This window comes from Panthera uncia, chromosome X, assembly GCF_023721935.1.
Source record: "Panthera uncia isolate 11264 chromosome X, Puncia_PCG_1.0, whole genome shotgun sequence".
NCBI classification, from domain to species: domain Eukaryota; kingdom Metazoa; phylum Chordata; class Mammalia; order Carnivora; family Felidae; genus Panthera; species Panthera uncia.
Window position 1 is genome coordinate 9798360 of NC_064817.1, and position 24431 is coordinate 9822790.

A 24431-nucleotide genomic window follows, 5' to 3' on the forward strand; every position below is an offset into this window, starting at 1 on the left:
AAATAAAATAAAATAAAATAAAATAAAATAAAATAAAATAAAATAAAATAAGAGTGCCAAAGCAGAAGCAGACTCTTTGTTTGCCGATCTGATTCTTCAAGTAAGTGAAACTGAACCAACACCAAAAATGACAGCTTCTTTTCTCTCCTGTGCCCCCAGACTTCCTACCTAAACACAGATCTCCAGAGACAGAGGAGTGGAAGAAGAGGCAATAAATCATCCACATTTGGGCAGGATCATCTTGCAAATAATGACATACCACTCAACCAAGAGGCTAAGTCCGTCAGTTGAGGCTGTGAAATCCACCGCAGAATGTCTTAATTGAAAGAAAAAAAATAATAAACATTTTCAGGAAACGAGCCCCGCGTTGACAGGAAACAGGACTGTTCCATGTGTTGGACAAACGTCCCTTCTGAAGAAAAGTGCTGGTCCTTCCACTACTGACACATCTATGCAGGCTGACTTAAACCAATAGCTGAGCTTCTGGGGAAAAGTGGGGACACTGTCTTCCGAAGGCCCCTGCCACGTAAAGGAGTAAGTATCATGAGACAGATGGATCTGGAAGGTTCTTCCCTTTCTTTCCTGGCTGCCCACATGCCTACTGCCCAACCCTCAAGCTCAATCTTTCCTGCAGCCTCCTCAGACCCCGGCAGCCCCCACAGGTCACCTTGCTCTCTGACCACCCCTGGGGCCTTCTGTCCCTCCCACACAATGTTGCACTTGATTCTCTACTTCCTGAGATCGCTTTCTCTGTTAACATCTTGACTCCCACATCTCCCTGCAAGTTTCTAAAGGCCTGTTGTTCCTTTTTTTATTTTTATTTAAAAAAAAAATGTTTTTTTAAGACAGAGAGAGCGCAAGCACATAGGGGGGAGGGGCAGAGAGAGCGGGGGGGGGGGGGGAGGGGAGAGACAGAGGATCCGAAGCTGGCTCTGCACTGTCAGCAGAGAGCCTGATATGGGGCTCGAACTCATGAACCGCTAGATAGTGGCCAGAGCTGAAGTCAGACACTCAACTGCTCAACCAACTGAGCCACCCCGACACTGCTGAGGCCTGTTTTTCCTTATATACAAAGAAGGGATCCTCTCCATGTTTGTTGAAGTGAGGGCAAGTGTGGCCTAGAAGACTGGGAAACCCTGCTGGGCCAGTGCCCCATCTCACAGGCTGTGCTTCGCTGGGGTTCTCAGGGCCACTGGCAAAAGAGGGAGCAGCAGGCCTGGGGGCCGCAGCTGCTGTCAATGCACTATTTGGCTCTTCCTCTCTGCCCCTCCCCTTCCTGTGCCTCTGCTGTCTGTGTCCTTTCATTTCTCATTTTTTCGAGATTTCTATCCTTCCCACTAAATGATAAGAAGAAAAAATGATCGTCGCTGAACTCAAAGAATAGCAAAAGGAAGGAAGCCTCAAATTATTTCTTCGGTTGTTTTTCATCTTTCTTTTCCTTCTTTTTTCTTTTCTTGTTTGCATTTTGTCAAATGTGGCCAAGTGAGTTTTGGGAACTTGTATCTATCTAGAATTGTAGATGGTGGAAGAAACTGTAGACAGATCATGTAGCTCAACACATACCTTTACAATGAAGAAATGGAGGTTCAGAAAGTTACCCCAAATAGCACAGCTAGTGAGTGGCAGGGTCAAGGCTGGAACCTGGGTCTCTTTTTTTTTTTTTTTTTTTTTAATGTTTATTTTAAGAGACAGAGAGAGAGCAGGGAGGGGCAGAGAGAGAGGAAAACCAAGCAGGCTCCATGCTGTCAGCGCAGAGCCCGATGCAGGGCTCGAACTCACAAACTGTGAGATCGTGACCTGAGCCAAATTCAAGAGTCGGACCCTTAGCCTGGGTCTCTGGACTCCTCCTCCTGTGCTTTTGCCCCTGTCCCTGGGGTGGGCTTCTTATGCATATGATGCCTGGCTCATAAAGGAAGGATGTTTGATAAATGTCATTATTTTTATCACCATTAGCAATGTCTCCAAACCTATATAGGTCTCTGAATTTAGGCTGATTCAGAAACCTAAACATCCAGGAGTGAAATTCAGCATCAGAAAGAAAGAAAGTAACGCATTGCTCTGACAGCTTTCCGAAAACTCATCATGGCAGAGTTTCCTAAAACTCTACAGTCTCTTATTCTGTAAAAGTGCTGGCTTATTGTTGGCAGACGATTAAACCCCAAATCCAACGCAAAACCAGAACTTAAGAGCTGAACATTCAGAAATGCGTATGGATATCCTGACCCTCTCCTGGCTCAGCCCTGCCACATGTGGCCTTGAGTCAGGCTGTCCAGTGCAATTAAACGTCACGTTCTCTGTCAGACGAGTGGCATCTCCAGAATCAGCAAGCAATGCTGCTGTAGGAAAAGGCTCCATCAAATGTATCCACGCCGTGGAATCAGACAAAATGTATCTGTGTGAGAATCAGCTGATTTTATGGAGGGGAAGGAGGGGAACATCAGGGCCCTGAGAAATTCTCATTATCTTGCTCTGAGAACCTTCCAATGAAAACAGACATTGATAGGGCTTCCTTCCAGCAGAAGCCTTAGGATTAGCTTCTTCTGCTTGCCTAGACAGTGGAAACAGCACTCTCTTATAACCCTTCCTTTTAGCATAAAGATCTTGGTTATATGATGTAGCAGTGATAGAAGGAATAAGAGGAATAAAATGGAACCAAGACACCGAGATAAAAGGCAGAGCACAATTTTTCTGTTTGATGTTTTCTGAAAAGTATCATGATCTGACGAGATTTTTCCTTCTTTCATCCTCTTGATGGCTGAGGCCCTGATTGTTGCAATCAAAGTCGAGTGGAGTACCCGGTGAATCAGCTCCCAGGATAATGCAACTCTGGGAGAACTGAGCTCAGAGTTTTAGAAGGAAGGTTCATGAAAATCATGTGGCATGCTGGCTGTCAGGGAGATGGCCGTGTGGGGACCCTGGGGGCCCGCGGCCCAAACAAAGACTTCTGTGACCTCCGGGCTCATGGGTACACTCCAGGAGGGCCCAGTCCCGACCCAGAGCAACATGGCGCCGGGGTGGCACCAGTGTTATTTCAGTCCTGCGCCTTGGGCTCTTGTGGTGCATATCTTGCCGCCCTAGGAAGGGCCAGGGGAGAAACCTCAGCGCTTGTGTTATCTCTAGGTTAACCGTTTCCGGTGTTGCAAATAAGCAAATCCTGGGGCTTCGATGGTTTATTGGAATATCAAGGAGCTGGAGGGCATTTGCTCTATAAATCCTCCCTGAGTATCTGGTGGAGGCCCATCTCCGTGTGACAGGCTGGGAGAGTGGGGAGACAGGAACCCAGCCCTTTGGGAATTTACAGTCAGGGGCTGGCTTTGGAAGAAGTACTACCAGGGACTCACCTCATTCAACGGTGGCCTTATGTAAAGAGTGCTTTTGTGTCACCGATGCTGGGACACCTCGGTCCTCACTTCACCCTGCCCCGAGAGCCACAGCTCCTTAGGATCCTGGGATTAATGATCAGAAGGCAGGAACTGCCTGGTCAGAGAATCTTAGGATAGTTTTTGGCCACGTGGCATGCACCACGTGAGAGTCAGGTGGTACCCCACCCGGCTTATGCCTGATCCCGAAAGAGAAAGTTCAAGAGGGTTTGGCAAATGTCAGTATGTCAGTGTTTGCTCTTGTGTCCCCTCCCATTAATAGGGCCACCCACGTAACACAGGCAGGGGAACCTACTGACTTCGTTTCGTCCTTCCACAGTCCATGCTTGACAGCACTGCATCCTGGGTGTTAAACAGCCCGGGATGCTTCCATCTGAACCATCGGGATCTGAGTTCTTACGTGACTGGCTGAAAAGCAGCAGAGTCATCCCAAAGCGATTTATTGAATAAACAGAAGAGCGAGCGAGAGAGCAAGGGAACGAGGGGGTGAGAGACTGAGAGAGCAAGCGAGAGCGAGAGCCTTTATGCAGATGTCCAGAAAGTCCAGTGCGATCGGCCTTCAGGTTTAATTAGTTAAATCTGTCATCTCAACCCCAGACACTTCAGAGCCGTGGTGCTCAGCCAGGCTGCGCGTGACAATCCCCTGGGGAGCTGACAGAATGTACAGATGCCCAAGTCCTACCACCGACGAATTAAATCTGAGTCTCTGGGGGTGGTTCACAGACATCAGTATTTATTAGCATTTCCACTGCTATAGAATCATCAGACAACTGACGATCACTGAATTAGATGTCTGCGAGAGGATTTAGGAGGACCAGATTTTTAAAATCCCCTGCTCTTCTGAGTATACTCCAATTCCATTTCAACATAAGACCTGGGCATGATTAGTATCAGGCCTCAGTAACCTCAACTCATTATTATTCTCAACATTTTGCGTTACCAAGAGAATACTGCTTATATGTATGCACAAACACGTTTGAGTATATAGTCATGCATCTATGCAGAGAGGTGGGTTCAGCACTATGTTTCTGGCAACAGAGTACATAATGGCTTCATTTCTGTCAGGGATGCATTCACCTCCTTTCCTGACACGGACCCCTGAAAATTCAGGCACGCCTTTATTCAGAGAACACGAGCCTGCTGCAGCAGGTGCAAAGGAGACAAGGGCCTGGCCAGCGGGAGGGGGAGAAGAGCCTACTCATTATCCAACGAAACAGCGTTGTATTGGGTGCTGACGGAGGTTCAGGCCAACACGATGGCTTAAGAGAAAGAGCTAGAAGAGACGACTTTCCTGAGATTTGACGGATGAGGAGTAGCTTGCCCGGCAGCTCAGGGTGGGGATGGAATAACAAGATGGGTGTAGGGCAGGCTCAGAGGCAGGAAAGAAAGAAATTCCTAACTGGGCCTCCGTCTTGCCCTCGCCTAGAATATTCCATTAAGAAACACGACAAAACAGGGTGCTATAATCCTGTTTCCTCCTAACACAGGGGGTTCTGGACACTTCTTCACATAGGGAATGAGATAGAAGCCGTGCCCTTTAGGGAATTTCGGTCTCATGGGGGGCTACGAATGGACCTGTATCACCACGCTTTCCTTTCTAAATTTTTTTTTTTTCCAAAGCAGACTGTTGAATCTGCTCTAACTGAACGCAAGACAAACCCAGTGAGAGGAATGAAAGTGTGTCATATGTAAGTAGCTGAAGCAGCGCGCCTGAGACTTCGGTCTGGCAACGACACCCTACGGTTGTATATCACTTTGCCATTTATTAGCGTATTTGATCTTCATAAAAGCTTTGTGAGGTAGACAAGAGGAGACAGGCAATATTATTCCCGCTTTACTTGACTCAACGGGTCAAGTGATTGACCCAGAGTAAGGAAGTAATGAATTGCTCTAGAACCCACGTCTTCCTACTCCTTATTTCATCTTTCTACATATTTCTTTCCTTCTGGCTGAACACCAATTTGTCACAAATGTCTCCATGCCACACCATTTAGAAAGCAGAGAAAGCTAGTCCTGGAATAACTCAATTTGAGGAGAATGTCTTAGTCCCCAGTTTAGTCTCTTAGCAACCACATATATTTAGTGATGGCTCCTTCTATGCCTATAAAGCATACCCAATGCGCACTTGGTTTCATATGTATTCCTTGAGCTGGACCGTAATTTAACTACAGCTTTGGTCTAAAAACTCTAATAACTCTTTCATACTCAGATTCTTATTTTTCACCTTCTCTGCTATGCATGTGATGTATGAAATTCTGACAGTTTCTCATTTTAAAAATTTTCTCGGGGCGCCTGGGTGGCTCAGTCAGTTAAGTGTCCGCCTCTTGATTTAGGCTCAGGTCATGATCTCATGGTTCGTGAGATTGAGCCCCATGTCGGGCTCTGCACTGGGTGGCTCTCTAAGGGCGCCTGGGTGGCTCGATTTCTTAAGCATCTGACTCTTGATTTTGGTTCAGGTCACGATCTCACAATTTGTGAGATCGAGACCCACATCGGCCTCTGCACTGACAGTGCAGAGCCTGCTTGGGATTCTCTCTCCCTCTCTCTCTCTCTGTTCCCCGCCCCCCCACTTGTGCCCTCTCTCTCCATTCCCTGCAAAAATAAATAAAAAAAGATTCTCTCTCTCTCTCTCCCTCTGCCCCTCTTCCCCGCTCAAGTGCACGCTCTCTCTCTCTCAAATAAATAAACATTAAAAAAAAGATGATCTCTTCAAAAAAAAAAAAAAAGACATTTTCTTTAAGAGGATGATGCTAATAAAGGATATTTTTTTCTTAAAGGTGGTTTATGACTTCAATAAACTTATGGGAATTTATACAGGTACAACCTTTTGGGGAAATAATATGACAATGAGTATCAAAACCCTAAAACACATCCTCTGTTTGACCTGTTAGTTCCACCTCTGGAATCTGTCCCAGGGAAAGCAAATCTAAACTGCAGACCAAAATTTGTGCGTACAGGTCTTTCTCGATGCCTTATTTAGTGGGTGGGTTGAGTTAAATTTTATACAGTCATAAAAAAGAATATCGTGCTTTCATTAGAATAAATCTTTTAGTGGTAAAATGCTCATTTTACTAGTTACGAGATCAAGTGGAATGTGTGCATGTTATGAACCCAGCTACGCGAAGCCCCATAGATGAGAGAGAAACACACCAAAATGTCAACAGTAGTTGTGTCTGGGAGGCACCATATTGGTAAATTTCCTTTCTCACGCATGTTTTTCTGTTTCTCTCAAGTTTTCTGCTGTGAGTGTGTGTTATTCTTATGACGGGGAAAAAACGAGCTTTGAAGGACCGTGCTTCTGTGTTGAATGTAGCGTCTACACAGGCATCTACTTTGAACAGCTCTGAGAATATGCTCCAGGGAGTGAAGTGAGGAATAACACAACCATCCTGGCACTGGCCTCCCTGCTTCTACCCTTGACTCCCTCCAGCTGGTGCTCTGCACGGCAACCAGAGGTATGCTCTTAACATGGAAGGACCCATTTCACTCTTTCACTCAATATCCTCTAGTGGTTTCCCATTTCGTTAAGGCAGTGTCTTCAGCAGAGCTGACAAAGCCCTGTGGCATCCACTCCCTCCTCCCCACTGCCTGTGCCCCCCACCTCCATCTACTCCGGCCACACTGGCTTCCTTGCTGTCCCTTCCACAGACCAGGAAAACACCTGCCTCGGGAATGTTCCCTCTCAAAGGTGTTCTCTCAAACACCAGGATGGCTGCCCCCTCCCCTTCTGCACATCTTCCCCAAATGTCACCTTCTCAGGGAGCCTTCCTAACCATCCAATTCAGATCTATATACCCCACTCTCCTCCTAGGTATCCACCCTACGCTCCTGATCCCTCTTACCGGATTCATTTTTCTTTTATCTGTAGGACACATCATCTTTTAATACACGACGCAGCCCACTTATTCAGCACAGGCTTCAGTGTGTAATTGGCAGGCCAAGAGACTGAGCTCTCCCAGCTCATCTGCGCTGTGAAAATGTGGAAATCGCCTTTTGTGCCTGTTTTCCTCTCCCAAAGTATATATTTTTTTGGCAGAGAAATGAGCACATTGTCTATATAGCCCTACATTTGTCTACTTGTGTATTTATTACAACTGGCCGTGTAAAGGTACATCATATAGGTCATTGCATATGACTTAGGTCTCTACTAATTCTGTTTGAGTCATTGCCAAATACATTTCCAAAATGGCCCTAACATAAAGACATACTCAATTTCATTGAGATGTATATTTATATTCTTTTTGGAAGGATACTATATGCACATGGTTCAATAGTCCAAAGATAGAAAAAGGTATACAGTGAAAAATGTCCCTGTCTTCCAGTTCCCCAGTGCCCCTCGCTAGTGGTAACTATTGTTAGCAGTGTCTTATGTATTCTTACAAACATATTGTATCACTACCGAAGTAAATTCATACGTAATATATAGTTCCCTTTTTTATCCCCAAAGCAGCATACTCCACACACTATTCTCTCTACCTTGCTTTTATTAGTAGTTCATCTAGGCGATCATTCTGAATCAGTACATAAAGATTCTCCTTACTGTTTTGTAGTGGCATGTCATTCCATTGAGTGTATGTGTCCAAAATTTTTTAATTATTTTTAAATATTTTATTAAAATTTTTAAATAATGTTTATTTTTGAGAGAGAGAGAGAGAGAGAGAGAGACAGAGTGTGAGCAGGGGAGAGGCAGAGAGAGAGGGAGACACAGAACCCGAAGCAGGTTCTAAGCTCTGAGCCATCAGCACAGAGCCCAATGTGAGACTCGAACCCATGAACCGTGAGATCATGACCTGAGCTGAAGTCGGATGCTTAACTGACTGAGCCAGCCAGGCTCCCCTAAAGATTTTATTTTTAAGTAAATTCTACACCCAACGTGGGATTCCAACTTACAACCCAAGATCAAGAGTCACATGCTTGACCAACTGAGACAACTAGGTGCCCCATGCACGTGTCAAAATTACTTAGCCAGTCCTATACCAGTAGATGTCTGGATGTTGGCATTGTTTCCAATCTTTTGGTATCATAGACAATACTTGTATATATAAGTCATTTTGCACATATACAACTGTATCTGTAGAATACATTCCTAGAGGTAATTCAATTTGTCACTTTGTGCATTTATAATATTGCTGCATATCTTATTTTTGGGTATGAGGACACAGGATTTTCAAGATGTCAACCTCTGGGGTGCCTGGCTGGCTCAGTCGGTAGAGCATACGACTCTTGATCTTGGAGTTGTTAGAGCTCTACACTGGGTACAGAGATACTTAAAAAATATATATATTTTACTTAATATATATTACTTTATATACATGACTTATAATATGTGTGTATATATATACATATGTGTGTGTGTGTGTATATATATATACACATATGGTTGTATATATATATACACACATATATATGTATATATATGTATGTATATATATATGTGTATACATATACACACACACACACACACACACACACACACATATCCTCTGTAAATTAATGTGAGATTTCAACGTCATTCCAACCAAAATATCCATAGTATCAGTTTTTGGAACTTTAAGTCCACTTATGACACACTTTTGCTCTGCATTCACCAATGGCTCCCCATCTTGCTCAGAGAAACAGCCCAAATCTTCATTTTCCCACAAGGCCCTCTTGGATTACTCCCTGTTACTTCTCTGACCTCATTTCCTTCTCTCTCTCATGCGCTTTGCTCCAGGCACACTGGCCTCTGGTCTCAGGGCCTTTGCACAGTGCTTCTGCTTGTCCGCGCACTTTGTTTCCTCACCTCAACCGCCATATTCTCAATGAAGCCTGTCTTGATCCCCTGGTTTCGTACTTTCCCCACTTCCTATCTTCCTTCCCTATTTTGTCTCTCTCCGTCTCACTTATCACCCTTTGACACTGTAGGTATTTGACTGATTTGTCTTCCTCTCTCATGCAGCTAGAACGTAAGCACCACGTGGGCAGATATTTTCCCTGTTCTGGTCACTGCTGTATCCCCAGTGCTTAGACCACTGCCTGTTGCTTAGGAGTTGCCCAGTCAACACTGATTGGTTTAAATAAGCATGTGGAATAGCCGGAACCCTGGGGGGGAAATGATTAACAGGTAAGGGGTGGTGATTAGCTTTACTACATAGGAAAATAGGTTATAAAGCAAAACTAATTAAAATTGGGTTTCTGGACCAAGAATAACTTGAGCAGAAGAAGAGAACAGGGTTTGGAAATAGACCCAAATCCATATGAGAATTGGAAACACGATGACAGTCACGTACGAAATCAAGACAAGAAAAGATGGATTATTCAATAAACGGGTTTGGAATACCTGTCTAGTCACTTGGAGAAAACAAGATGAAAACTCTATGTCTCCTCTTACACCAGGGAACCAAAGATACACAGTAAAACCCTGGGTTGTGAGCAACTTGTTCTGTGAGTATTCCGCAAGACCAGCAGACATTGCTGATAAATTTTATTTTATTTTATTTTTTTTTTTGAGGCTTCTTTTTTTTTTTAATATATGAAATTTATTGTCAAATTGGTTTCCATACAACACCCAGTGCTCATCCCAAAAGGTGCCCTCCTCAATACCCATCACCCACCCTCCCCTCCCTCCCACCCCCCATCAACCCTCAGTTTGTTCTCAGTTTTTAACAGTCTCTTATGCTTTGGCTCTCTCCCACTCTAACCTCTTTTTTTTTTTTTTCCTTCCCCTCCCCCATGGGTTTCTGTTAAGTTTCTCAGGATCCACATAAGAGTGAGACCATATGGTATCTGTCTTTCTCTGTATGGCTTATTTCACTTAGCATCACACTCTCCAGTTCCATCCACGTTGCTACAAACGGCCATATTTCATTCTTACATTGCTGATAAATTTTAACTTGATAAACGAGTGATATCTTACAATACGAGTAGTAGGTGATGCCGAACGTTACATGATCACAACTGAGCCAATGGTTCTCGAAATTCGCTTTGATACACAAGTGCTTTGGATTACAAGCATGTTTCTGGAATGAATTATGCTCGCAAACCAAGGTTTTACTCTATCTGGAAAAAAAATCCAACACTAAAATTTGGGGGGACTAATTTGTAATCATGGGGACAAGACTAAGAAGAGATGTAGGAAAAGATTAATAAATTTCACAAAAAACAAAAAAGCTCTCGTAGGGAAAATTGCCACAGACAGAGTTAAAAGACAACACGTACTAGTAAGAACTTTTCAAGATATATGACTTGTGACTAATTTCCGAAAGTTGCAAAAAGCTCTTATTAAATCGATAAGAAAAAAATGAAGAACCTGACAGAAAAATGGGACAGGACATGAATAAGCAGTTCTCAGAACAAGAAATCCCAGTGGCCAATAAATAGTGACAAAAGGCTTACTTTCACTTATACTTTTAAACATGCAGATTAAAATATCAAGAAAATACATTTTTTTTCATTATCAGATTGGCAACGATCCACCAATTTGTTAACAGCTACACTGGCAAAGAAGAGACATACGCATTCTCACTTACTGCTGGGAGAGGGCGGTTTCAGGCGATCTCTTTGCAGAGCACTTTGGCAATATCTCTGAAAATTAAAGCTGGACAATGCTCTCTGACCCAGCAGGTCCACATCTAGGAACTTGTACTATGGAGACAAGGAAAAAAGATCAAGCATATACATTGTAGAATTATTTGCATTAAAAAATAAAACCCCGATTGTCCAATCATAAGGAAACACCAGTTAAATAAACCATTCTGCATCCGTACAATGGAAATATTCTACAGCCATTTAATATTACTTGGGATCTTATATGTGATTATGTGATACAAGATTCAGTAAATGCAAACAACACGTGTAGTACATTTCTATTTGTGATAGAGTGGACATGCGTATATATTATTGTATGTGTATAAAAAGGGTTCTGGAAAGATCTATAATGTAGCAGGTAGTGGGAGTTAGGTCTATGTTGAGGAGACAAAACTGTGCCTCTCATTTTGTAGCTCCTTTCTGGTTCTCATTTCTTGCACTGTGCATGTGTCACATGTATTATAACAGTAAAACACACACACACACACACACACACACACACACACACACATACAAGTTAAATTTCACTCTAAAAATTGTCCTAATCCTAAGGAATGAGGTTCGGGGCGCCTGGGTGGCTCAGTCAGTTAAGCATCTGACTTCGGCTCAGGTCATGATCTTGCGATTCCGTGGGTTTGAGCCCCACATTAGGCTCTGTGCTGACAGTGCAGAGCCTGCTTGGGATTCTGTCTCCCGCTCTCTCTCTCAAATAACCTTTCAAAAATATGAAAAAAAAAAGTCTCTAATGACATTCATCTCTACTGAAATGACTTCAACTATGGAAGGTAGTTTACTCCTCATTCATATTTTCTTTGTTAGCAATAACAAAAAGACCTTTCCAGAGGCAGGAAGCTGGAATCAAAAGAGAATGTATGAAATAAAGGCCTGATTTAAGTCCATGAGATCAAAGGACATTTTCGTCTCCCAATTAAAGAGACATTCCCACTTTCCAGTCCACAGACACGGATGATTGGCCCCAAGCCCACTGTAGCCCGAGAGAGCTCGGTTTGCATTCCCAATCTATAGCTACAAGGTGACCCAGGAAAAGTTATCGAGTCCCTCTCCATCAGTTAAGTTACGAAGTTGTATATAAAGCAAATCCCCAAAAAATGGCTTAAAAGAGATAGAGGTTTTTCTTCCCTCTGACACGAGGTAATTCCAGAGTTGTGCCCTCCGTGGAATTGTGAGATAAGAAATTTGTGTTCAAACTGCTAAGTTAGTTTGTGGCAATGTGTGCCACAGCTGTAGAGAACTAATACAGAGGATGGTGGAGGTCCATGGCCCTAGATCAGGCGTCAGCAAACTCTGACTTGGCCCACCAACCAAACCCAGCCCACTGCCTGGTTCTGTAAATACAAGGCTTTACTGGCACACAGCCACACCCGTTTTTGTCATGTGTTGTCTTTGTGCCCATCTGCCTCTCGTGCTGCCATGTTGGAGCTGAGTAGCTGCAACGCCTAAAATATTCACTATCTGGTTCTTTAGAGAAAAAGTTTGCTGACCCCCGCTCTAGCTGATCTCAAGATAACCAGATGACAAAAGCAGTTTACTTGGGTGGTGACTCCTGAAAGCACTGGGGACATGGTAGAGGTGAGACGGGGAACAAAGGCAGCCAACAGTGTGTGATTGAGCAGGGCATCACTGTGGGTGACTGAGGCTGCATCCTACCAGAAAGTTCTGGGAAGCGGCATAGAACAGGCACCTCAGTTATCTATGTGATATAGGCAAGGGAGCTGGGAATTAATCAACCCCCATCAGTCACTGGTTGTGCACTGCTGATTCCATAGTTTGGAGAAAGCCCTTGGGAAAAAAGATGTTAATACAGACAGTCGGAAGTCAGCCTTAAGTGGTAAGTCCTGGCGGGTAGAGATGGGGCAAGAACTGAGTCTGCTACAAGTGGGAAAAGGACGTGTGTCCGAGTCCAGCTTCTGCCCACGCCCCTACCCCACTAACCATCCCTCCCCCGAGAAGGAATGACCCATCTAATTGGTGAATTTGGAAGAAGGAGGTGAGCATGCTTGGCTCAGGGTTTCTTGAGTTCTCTTCCAGATTTGTCTGCCCACATAAAGGGTCCACTCTGTTTTGCTCTCCATTAGGAGAGAAGCTTATGGCATGGGCACCGCCCCAGAAATAGCAGAGCCCACACTTAGGTTCAAGTCGGTGAGAATGTATTGGAAAGTCTGTTGGCCCCTGGATTTAAGGCCACATTCTTCGGTCATCAACAATGCTGATTATTTCTATCTCCACTTGTTGGACTCTTGAATTTATTTTTCAGTTGGTCTTAAACTTGGGTAGAAGGAGGGTTGCCATTTATTAGGCTCTTAAACCCCACAGATGATTATTATTTCTATGGACTTTCTTACTTAGGTTCATAACATAATCGAACACGTTACTGTGAAAATCTCAAACAATGCCCAATTTGTGGTCAGTATATTTGCTTCCTTATATGGAACAGGTCTAAGAACAGAGGACAGAATGTTGTACCAGAAATTTGCTTTCCCAGCTAGTACCCAGAACTGTTTTACTGGAAAGATGACAGGAAAGTGCTGTGTACTGGAAAATGCTCATGATAGATTCATACTCTTCTCCTCATAACTTGGGCAACAATGGACTTTTGTGACCTGAAGAGACACACTATATTCTAGAACAGAAATAACAGATGTGCATGTCTCCATTGCACAGGGAATGCCATTTACCCCAGAGAAAGCGGAAGGAGCCACAGACGACGGAACAGTAGTGCCTTTTATGGGCTCTTTTTAGAAACTTGATTCTTATACCCCTTTGCTTTTCACTTCATGCGTGGTTATAAAGAGATTCTCTGCCACTTGTATCTGTTCGGTAACAACTTCTATTTCTACTGCACATTTTTCTTTTAAAAAAGCTTGAAACATCTCATGAAGCACTCGCAACAGAAAACAGAAAGAAAAATGATACATGCAGGGAAGCAGAAACGTCAGACAAAGTGAGTTATTATAAATGCGACTACAGTGGGCAGAGGATGTGAGTCAATAATGGGAGGAAATCGCCATGGCCGTCCTCCATCTTGAATAGCCCAGATCCTGACTGGCCTGACCCCGGGGCCTTCTCACAGCATGGCTGGTGGCTACATGTCTCAAAGAGGATTAGGTGCCGCTGTCGGTAAAGCGAGACTCTAAATCACAGTAGTTCAAGAAGACAGAACTTTGCTTCCTCGTGTAAAAGTTAGGGCAGGGCAGTCCAGAGCTGGTGTGGCTGTTGTGCTTCCTGCAGTCCTCAAGGGTCCAGGCTCCCTTCCTCTCACTGCTCCCCAATCCCCAGGGTGCGACCTTCCATCTATGGTGTGAGATGATTGGGACTCTAGCCACCACATGGGAATTCTGGGCAGCAGGAGAGGCAAGGGGTGAAGAAGAAAACTGCACCACGGTATGTGCCTGCTGTCTTTTGAAGGAGGTGCCTGACGGCAGCCATGGGACACTTTCGTTCACACCTCATCAGCCAGGACATAGGCACACAGCCACATCTAACTGCAAGGGAGGCTAGGAAACGTGGCGTTTCCGTAGGTCCAGCTAAAAATCACAGTTCCTATGACTATGGAAGAAGGGACATTGGATATTGGGAGACAACCAACAGTCTCTGCCACAATGAGCTGGAAATGGATCACTGGGGTGTGGTCTCCACGTGCTGTTCCCAAATGCTGGTCCTCAGAAGCAGTGCCAACCCCCCGACAAAGTATTCACTGGGCTCTGCTGAAACGTAGACAGGGGCGCCCGGGTGGCTCAGTTGGTGAGGCGCCAGACTCTTGATTTCGGCCCAGGTCATGATCTTACCATTGTGAGATCTAGCCCTGCATCGGGCTCTGTGATGGGTGTGCAGCCTGCTGGAGATTATCTCTTTCCTTCTCCCTCTGCCCCTTCCCCACTCCCCCACACGTGCGTGTGCACTCTCTCTCAAAATAAATAAATAAATAAATAAATAAATAAATAATTGATTTCAAAAAGAAATGTAGACAGATTTGTGCAATGTGGTTTTTTTTAATACTTATCTTTAAAGTTTATTTATTTTGAGAGAGAGAGAGAGAGAGTGCACGAGCAGGGTAGGGGCAGAGAGAGAGAGGGAGAGAGAGAATCCCAAGCTGACTCTGTGCTGCCAGCACGGAGCCCAACTCGGGGCTCGAATGCACAAACCATGAGATCATGACCTGAGCTGAAATCAAGACTCGGATGCTTAACCGACTGAGCCCCCCCCCCCCCAGGCTCCCCAGTAGTTATTTTTTGAGGGACTCCATAGGAACATCTGTGGGGCTTCCTAAGACCCTGTCTACCTCTGCCACCCTCAGACACATGGGGAACATGCTTTTGTGCCCATGCCTGGCTGCCTGAGACCCATTTGCCACAGACCGAGGGGCCATGATTTTTCTAGGGTCTTACTCCTGCCACAGGATTCCACCCAGGAGGCGAGACACAACCTCTTCTGGGATACCTAGGTCAGGTCCGTATTAATTAGAAAGCTTTTGGCTGCAAGTCAAGTGGTTTAAAAATATGGATTGAATCATCTCACGTGACAAGGTTGGAAGCAGACAGGCTACTTCTTTGCCGTTCTCTTGGCTTCCTGCTCTTAGTCATAAAATATTTGCTTGGCACTAAGTATCACATTGTCTCATGACCACATCCAAAGCAGGGAGGAGTGGTCCTTGGCTTTCTTTCAAGGAGGAAGAGTCTTTCCAGAACTCTTCTCCTTAATGACTCATTGGGCAGAACTGGGTCACATGGCACCCCTAAACCACCCGCTGGCAAAGGGCGGGATCACCATGGCTGGATTAGAACAATGACGATTCACTCCCTGGAGCTCAACACATTGTCACCCAATATCTGAACAGCATCAGGGTTCAGGACAACCGTTGGTGTCTGTCACAGCTTCTTTCTGTCCTCTCTTGCCTCCGGCTTTTCTGGGGGAAGGGTTACAAAACCCAAAATGTATCTGCTTGTGTAACTGCCCCTCTGGCAACTGCCCCTCCTGGGACAGGAGACTGGGAAATGGCTGAGAGAGGGTGACGACACATTGTTGAAACTGATCTCCTGTTCTCCAAAGTCTATGCTATTTGCACATAGGAGTTCCACTTATCCCTCCCGAGCGTGAGGCTGTTGGAACCCAAGAGCCCAAAGGTGACTCTTATTTTCTCTATTTCCGGATCTCATCTCTTCCCAGAGTTAATGAATGGCTGAGCAGGGGTAGGGTTACAGAGGAGAATCCTTTCTTTCGCATTCACCGGTATCCCCAGGTAGACAGCAGCTCCTTGAGGGCGGAGGCTTGCTTTGCTCTCCCTAGCACCTGACAGCCCGGACGGCGAGCTCCCATGCAGTACAGATGCAAACAGTAAAAGACCTCGCCCAGGGGCAGGAAAGGTAGCTGTCAACTAGTCAGTGGGTTCGAACACTAACTGTTGTACTCCTAAGTCAATAAAGATGACATTTCAGCTCTCCAGAGTTTCTGATTTTCCTGAAAGGGAACATCCAGATCGGGAAGCCAGGCAAACTAGCCGAAGCCGAGCTAATTAGAATACGGCTGGGGTCACCACAGGATTGATAAATCCTATCTGTTTCACAGAAAGGGTATGGAAAGGAATTGTAAAAGTTGAAAAGTGTTCAAGATGGGAGGGAATGCCTCCAGTGCTATGAGGCCAACGGAAACATGGTATAGAATCCCTTGAAATCATGCAGACGGTTATACTCTGAGGAAGAGTAGCTAGAGAGTTCAAGCTTACCTATGAAGAGCTTTCTTAACAGAGACTGAGAAGCTACTGTGTACATCAGGTAGAAACGCAGAAAAAGCCCTGAGGGGGTCAAAGATTAGAGTTACAGAGCCATAGCGGAGAATTTCTTTCTCACCGTAGACAAGACCTTCTTTGTATTTCTTCCTTCCTTCCTTCCCTCCCTCCAAGTGGTTGACACCTTACATTAATCTCAAGTGTACAACACAGTGATTCGACAGCTCTATACGTTACGCTGTGCTCGCCACAAGGGTGGCCGCCATCTGTCACCATGCAGCGCTATTACACTACCAGTGACCGTATTCCCCAGGCCGTACCTTTCATCCCTGCGACTTACTCATTCCAAACTGAAGCCCGTATCTCCCACACCTCTTTGCCCATTCTGCCTATGTCCCCACCCCACTCTCCCCCGGCAACGATCTGTTCCTTCTCTGTATTTATGGGTCTGGTTCTGCTTTTTGTTTATTCATTTGTTTTGGTTTTGAGATTCCACATATAACTGAAGTCAGGTGGCATTTGTCTTTCTCTGACTTATTTCACTGAGCATCATGCCCTCGGGACCCATCCATTTTATAAGACCTTCTTCATATTTCTCAGCCTTTTAAAAATTTTTTTTACTGTTTGTTTATTTTTGAGAGAAAGAGAGACGGAATGCGAGTGGGGTAGGGGCAAAGAGAGAGGAAGACACCAAACCTGAAGCAGGCTCCAGGCTCTGAGCCGTCAGCACAGAGCCCGACTTGGGGCTCGAGCCCACGAACTGTAAGATCATGACTTGAGCCGAAGTCGGACTCCCAACCACCAACTGAGCCACCCAGGTGCCCTATCAGCCTTTTTCATAACAGCTTTGTTGAGATATAATCCACATCCCATACAATTTACCCATCTAAAATGTCTGATTTGGGGCACTTCAGTGGCACAGTTAAGCGTCTGGCTTCGGCTCAGGTCATGATCTCATGGTTCGTGAGTTCGAGCCCCGTGTCGGGCCCTGTGCTGCTGGTGCGGAGCCTCCTTGGGATTCCCTCTCCCTGCCCCTTCCCCGTTTGTGCTACTTCTCTAAATAAAGAAATAAACCTAAAAACTTTTTTAAATAAAAAAATAAAATGTGCAATTTAGTGATATTTTTAGCACGTTCACAGAGCTGGGCAACCACCACCACGATCAACGTTTGAACATTTTCATCACCCTGAAAAGAAACCCCGAACTCGTTAACATTCCCTTTCTCTTCAGTCTCCTCACCCTCGCAACCACCAATCAATCTACTTTCTGTCTCTATGGATTCCCCTTTTCTGGACAGTTCACATAGACGGAATTGCCCAATATTTAGATACTGTACGTGGCCGTGAACTTCGCCATCCGCATAAATTGCATTGCTACAGTTAAACAGCCTGGAGAAAGCCATGTTTGTCATTAAATGGGCATAATCACATAAGTAGGCCATTGTCCAGGCATATACAGAAAAAGAGATGGGATGATCATTGATTCCCTTAAAATATCTGTGTTATCTGAAAATTAATACTAACATGGGAAGGCCATATTTTTGACTTATAGTATTATTAGTGTTGTTTTTATAAAAAATGTTGTTCCTGGGGGCACCTGGGTGGCTCAGTCAGTTAAGCGTCTGACTTCAGCTCAGGTCATGATCTCAAGGTCTGTGAGTTTGAGCCCCGTGTCGGGCTCTGTGCTGACAGCTCAGAGCCTGGAGCCTGCTTAGGATTCTGTGGCTCCCTCTCTGTCCTTCCCCGCACCCCCCCCCCCCCACACACACACTGTCTCTCTCTCCCTCTATCTCTCTCTCACAAATAAACATTAAAAAAATTTTTTTAAATGTTTTTCCTGGTATTTCCTTACTCCTTTGGTCTTCCCACAAACTCACAAATTGGAGCCCTGCCCTTCTGTCTGTGCTCATTACGGAGGGAAGGGTTGAGATGGGAAAGTAGAGCAAAGAAGAACCTCTTCCAGGCTTTTAAAGTTCAAAAGCCATGCCCTTCCACCAGACTTGTGCAGACCTGTGAGGTGGGCCCTCTTCTGTGGCACTGTGGGGGCCCAGAGTGCGCTGGCTAGGGGCTGTGTCCCCCTGGATGGAGGGGTGCTTTGGTCTCATGGGCTAGCAGCCTCCTTCTCAGCTGAGAACGGAAAAGCTTAAGATTTGGCCACACCTGGGGCACCTGGGTGGCTCAGTCGGTTAAGGGTCTGACTCTTGATTTTGGCTCAGGTCATGATCTCAAGGTTTGTGAGATCAAGCCCCACATTGGACTCTGCACTGACAGTGTGGACCCTGCTTGGGATTCTGTCTCTCCCTCTCTGACCCTCCCTACCTCTCTCTTGCACCCGTGCTCGCTCTCTCTCTCTCAAATAAATAAACTTTTTAAAAAAACTTAAAAAGAAATTTGGTAACAGATGTCAGAGAGTACTTGAGTCAGAACCAGGCTTCACACACAGACCCCACACACAGACAGCCGAGGGACTCGGAGAGGTGAGATCATATCCTTTCCCCCTTTCAAAACCTCAGCTTGCTTCTTGCTGCGCCTGGTACAAATCTACACTCATTTCCACCAATGCCGACCGCAAACCCGTACTGTCCGATACGACTTTGTGGGATGATGGCAATGATCTGTTCTGTGCCATCCATGTGGCTGCGGAGCATACAAAGTGTGGCCAGGGTGACTAAAGAACTGCATTTTAAAGTAATTTCCATTTAAGCGTCACACGTGGCTAGTAGCTACCGTCCTGGAAAGTGCGGACATTGAACATTTCCACGATTTCATTGAAGACGTTGGTATTAGATAGCGTTGTTCCTTCAGAAACCAGCCTTGAGACAGCGTGTGGAATTTACTGGGAAGGGTCAGGGAGGGGGAAGATGAGACCTGAAAGGAAGGGAGCCAGAAAAGAACAGGGCCGCACTGAGAGCACCTAGAGCCCAGGGACGCAGGGAACTCTGGTGATCCGTGCAGAGCACGCATGGATGATCTCAGAATCGTCCCACTCAGGGGGTACAGGACTTGGTGTATTTCTCCATTAATTCCCACCAGTCATTGATTGAGGGTGGCTCTCAGGGGGTGTTAATTCTCAAGCATTTCCACCCACCCAGAGCATGGCCCGGGAAGGCTCTGTGGCCCCAACGACGCTTCAAGCCAAGTCATGAGGGCAGTGGTTGTGTTGACGGGGCCTGAGGGCTGGGGGCACCGGCAGTGGCTGCCCCCCTCCCACTCCTGACCCCCCAGTCTGCTCTCCAGATAGGACTGTAATGTTTCACGCATATCCTTAGAGACATTTTTGCATGTATAAATATAAATACACATAATACCTGTAAATAAATTTCTTAGTTTTCCATTTATGCAAATGGGATCATTCCACACGCAGTCTCTTGCCCCTTGCCTTTGGCGCTTATTAGTTTACCCTGGAGCCATTTCGTCGTAGTTGTTTCTTTAATTTCCCCCGCTCGGCTGTCTTTATCACGAAGTACAGACTCAGAAAAAGAGCCGCAACAGCTTGGCTGCAAGAATGCAAAGAGATTTGTGTTTAGCTTATGGATTTAAAAGGCAAGCTGTTTGTTGAGACTGCAGAGTTTGGTTCAAGGCATTGCAGGATGGTGTGATTTTCCTGTTAAAAACAAATGGGAATTTGCTTGGTGATAAACTCAGGCAGTGTGTGGGCTGATTAGACAATAGAGTCTGCAATCAATAGATTAACCTCCTAGGATGATTGCAGTCGCAGAAGGCAGCTGTCTCCGGGGTCGGGCGTCCTGCCCGGCAGAGAAGCCTCGTGAGCCCCGGGGTTCAGGCCCCAGCTCTGCCATTGACCTGCTGTGTCACTGCGCGGCCGCCTCTTGACCTCTGAGGGCGTCTGTTTTCTCGTCTATTTAATGAGAAGGGTAGCGCCTACGTTGCTCTCTCTCGATGGGTTTGACGCACCGACCAACGGTGGCGGGGGGAGGCTGCAAACCCAAATGCCTTCGGGGGCTCCGAGGCAAACGCACAAGTCCAGCGACGCTGCCAGAACAGGCCGCAGTGGGCACTCTGGCTAAGAGGGGGATAAATCCCGCACCGCCCGTCTCCCACGTGGGAATCTTTTAACCTTTATCTTGGCCAAAACAACGCCGATCTGTGGGCTGCGTGGGGCCCTTGGGCAAGAGCGTGCATCCTACAAATTAGACTCCTCGTTGCTGCAGGGACGAGACGGCACTCCTGTGGCCGTTTACTAAGCCGCATCGCTACAGACTCTTCTGAACCCCCCTCCCCCTCCAGGAGGTCCCTCGCTGCACTCCCCCCCCCCCCCCCGCCCCGGTCAGGTGAAGTTAGACTGGGCTGTGGGAACGACTCTAAAACGTGAGTAGCTTTAAACACCAAAGGTTTACTTCTCGTTCACACGCCACGTCCCTTGGGGCACGACACGGCCAGGTTGACGGCTGGACGCTGATGGTCACATCCTCACCGCACAGCCTGATGGGCCTGGGGAGGGGAGCGGAAGCTCCTGCGCAGGCTCTTACCGGCTTCCGCTGGCGTCTCATTGGCTAGGGCTGGTCACGTGGCTCCGGGGGGGGGGGTGCCTGAGGCGGACCTCCAGCCACGTGCGTGCATTCCTTCCTCCGATTTCTTCTTCTCTCGGTCGGATAAAGATGTTCCTCATCGGGCCGCGTCCTTTAGTCACAGCTTTGCAAGCATGACGAGTGACATTCTTTGGAGGCTCCAGGACGTTTAGTCTTCCTCGTTGCCATGGCACTCCACGCCTGAGCTCCTCATGGCCAGAGCAGTGCCATAGTGGCCGGACTGTCCCTTCTCCGGCTCCTGCGACCACCAGAGCTCCTCAATTTGGGGTTCGTTCTTGGGCAGTTTTTTTCTTTTTTCCAGGATTTCTTTTTTTTAGAGCGGTTTTCGGTTTACAGTAACATCGAAAGTTACAGAGATTTCCCGTGTTCTGCCACCACATATGCACACCCTCTTCCTCGTCAGTGCCACTCACTACAGTGGTACCTTTTTGTTTGTTTAGGTTTGCTTATTGTCCAAGAGACAGAGCAAGCAAGGGGAGAGGGGCGCAGAGAGAGAGAGAGAGAGAGAGAGAATCCCAAGCAGTCTCCTTATGGTCAGTGTGCAGAGCCCGAGGTCGGGCTCAAAGGCATGAAACTGAGATTATGATCTGGGCAGAAAGTAGCCAGATGCTTATCTGAATGAGCCACCCAGGCACCCCATCTTTTTTTGTTTTGTTTTCTTAATTTTTTTAATGTTTTTATTTTTGAGAGAGAGACACACACAGTGCAGGTGGGGGAGGGGCAGAGAGAGAGGGAGACAGAATCCGAAGCAGGCTCCAGGCTCCGAGCTGTCGGCACAGAGCCTGACATGGGGCTCGAACTCACGGACCGCGAGATCATGACCTGAGCCGAAGTCGGATGCTTAACCAACTGAGCCACCCAGGTGCCCCTGTTTTCTTACTTTAGAGACAGAGGGAGTGTGTGAGCAGAGGACAAGGGCAGAGGGGCAGAGAGAGACAGAAAATCTCAAGGACTTTATGATCCCAGGACTCTGGGATCATGACCTGAGCTGCAATCAAGAGTCAGACACTCAACCAACTAAGCCATCCAGGCACCATCAGAGAGAGAGACAGAGAGGGGGAGAGAGCGAATGAATCTTAAGCAGGCTCTATGCTCAGTGCAGAGCCCGACACGGGGCTTGATCTAATGATGGATACATGTCATTATATATTTGTCCAAACCCATCGGATATACACCACAAAGAGTGAATTCTAAGGTAAACTATGGACGTAGTGTGAAGATGTGTCAGTGTTGGTTCATCCTTTATAAAAAACATACCACTGGGGGTGCCTGGAAGGGGGAGTGGAGAGAGAGAGAGAGAGAGAGAGAGAGAGAGAGAGTCAGTCTCAAGCAGGCTCCATGCTGAGCACAGAGCCCGACATGGGGCTCGATCCCAGAACCCTGGGATCATGACGAGCCAAAATCAAGTGTCAGACACTCAAGCGAATGAACCACCCAGGTGCCCCCAGAGTGCCATATAGTTGGAATCACACAGTATGGACCTTTTCACATTGTTTTCTTTCACTTAGTAATATACATTTAAGGTTCCTCCATGTCTTTTCATGGCTTCATACCACAATATTTTTTCAGCACCGAATAATATTCCACTGCCTGGACAGACCCCAGTTTATGTATCCATTCACCTACTGGAGGCCATCTTGGGTGCTTCCGAGTTTTGACAATTATGAACACAGCTGCTATAAACATCCATGTACAGGCTTTTGTGTGGACGTAAGTTTTCAACTCTCTTGGGTACATACTGAGAAACATGATGATCAGATCAGATGGTAAGAATATGTTTAATTTAGTAAGAAGCTGCCAAACTGTGCTTCGAGGTGGCTGGAGCGTTTTGCGTTCCCACCGGCCGTGTAGGGAAGTTCGTGTTGCTCCAAGTCCTTGCCAACATTTGGTGGTGTTGGTGTTCTGGCTTTTGGCCATTCTCTCAAAGATGTGTAGTGGTATCTCATTAGTGTTTTAATTTGCATTTCCCGGGGGACATATGAGGTGGAGCATCTCTTCACGTGCTTACTTGCCGTCTCTGTGGATCTTCCTAGTTGAGGATTTTTGCATCTGTGTTCGTGAACATATTGGCCTGTGGTATTCTTTTCTAAGAAAAAATTTTAATGTTTATTTTTGAGAGAGAGAGAGACAGAGTGTGAGCAGGGGAGGGGCAGAGAGGGAGACACAGGATCTGAAACAGGCTCCGGGTCTGAGCCATCAGCATAGAGCCCAACGCAGGGCTCAAACTCACAAACCGTGAGATCGTGACCTGAGCCCAAGTCGGACCTTCAACTGACTGAGACACCCAGGTGCCCCTGTGGCTTTCTTTCCTTGTAGTGCCTTTGTCTAGTCTTGGTATTAGGGTAATGCTGGTCTCATAGAATGAGTGAGGAAACATTCCCACTGCTTCTATCCTTTGAAAGAGACTGTAAAGACTTGGTATAATTTCTTTCTTTTTTTTTTTTTTTTCAACGTTTTTTATTTATTTTTGGGACAGAGAGAGACAGAGCATGAACGGGGGAGGGGCAGAGAGAGAAGGAGACACAGAATCGGCAACAGGCTCCAGGCTCCGAGCCATCAGCCCAGAGCCTGACGCGGGGCTCGAACTCACAGACCGCGAGATCGTGACCTGGCTGAAGTCAGACGCCCAACCGACTGCGCCACCCAGGCGCCCCTGTATAATTTCTTTCTTAAATGTTTGGTAGAATACACCAGTGAACCTATCTGGGCCTGGTGCTTTCTGTTTTGGAAGATTATAATTACTGATCCAACTTCTTTAACAGATATAGGCTTGTTCAGATACTCTGTTTCTTCTTGTGTGAGTTTTGGAAGATTGTATCTTTTAAAGAATTGATCCACTGGGTCTAGATTATCAGATTTGTGGGCACAGAGTTGTTCAGGGTATTCCTTTATTATCTTTTCAGTTTCCATGGGATCTGTAGTGAATATCATTTCTGAGATTAGTAATTTGTGCTTCGCTTTTTCCTTGTTCCCATTTTAATCTCCTACTCTTTTTCTACCTTTTGTAGTTTTAACTAAGCATTTTATAGGACTCCATTTCCTCTCCTTTCTTAGCATATCAGTTATGCTTTTTTTTTTTTTTACTTTTTTTAGTGGTTTTCCTAGAGTCTGCAATTATACATTTACAACAAATCCAAGTCGACTTTCAAATATACCACACAATGTAGTATGAGTACCTTAAAATAACAAAATA

General features: G+C 46.0%; 1 long non-coding RNA gene across 1 annotated transcript in view; it reads right to left on the reverse strand.

The window, feature by feature from the left end:
• Positions 1 to 21129, reverse strand: part of LOC125931487 (uncharacterized) — a 35893-nt gene extending 14764 nt beyond the window's left edge. Inside the window, exons 1-3 of the long non-coding RNA XR_007460450.1 lie at positions 21047 to 21129; positions 19997 to 20185; positions 10889 to 11003 (exon numbers count right to left, since the gene is read on the reverse strand). This is a non-coding gene — a long non-coding RNA (uncharacterized LOC125931487). The remainder of the gene's footprint in view (positions 1 to 10888; positions 11004 to 19996; positions 20186 to 21046) is intronic.
• Positions 21130 to 24431: the final 3302 nt, after the last annotated feature.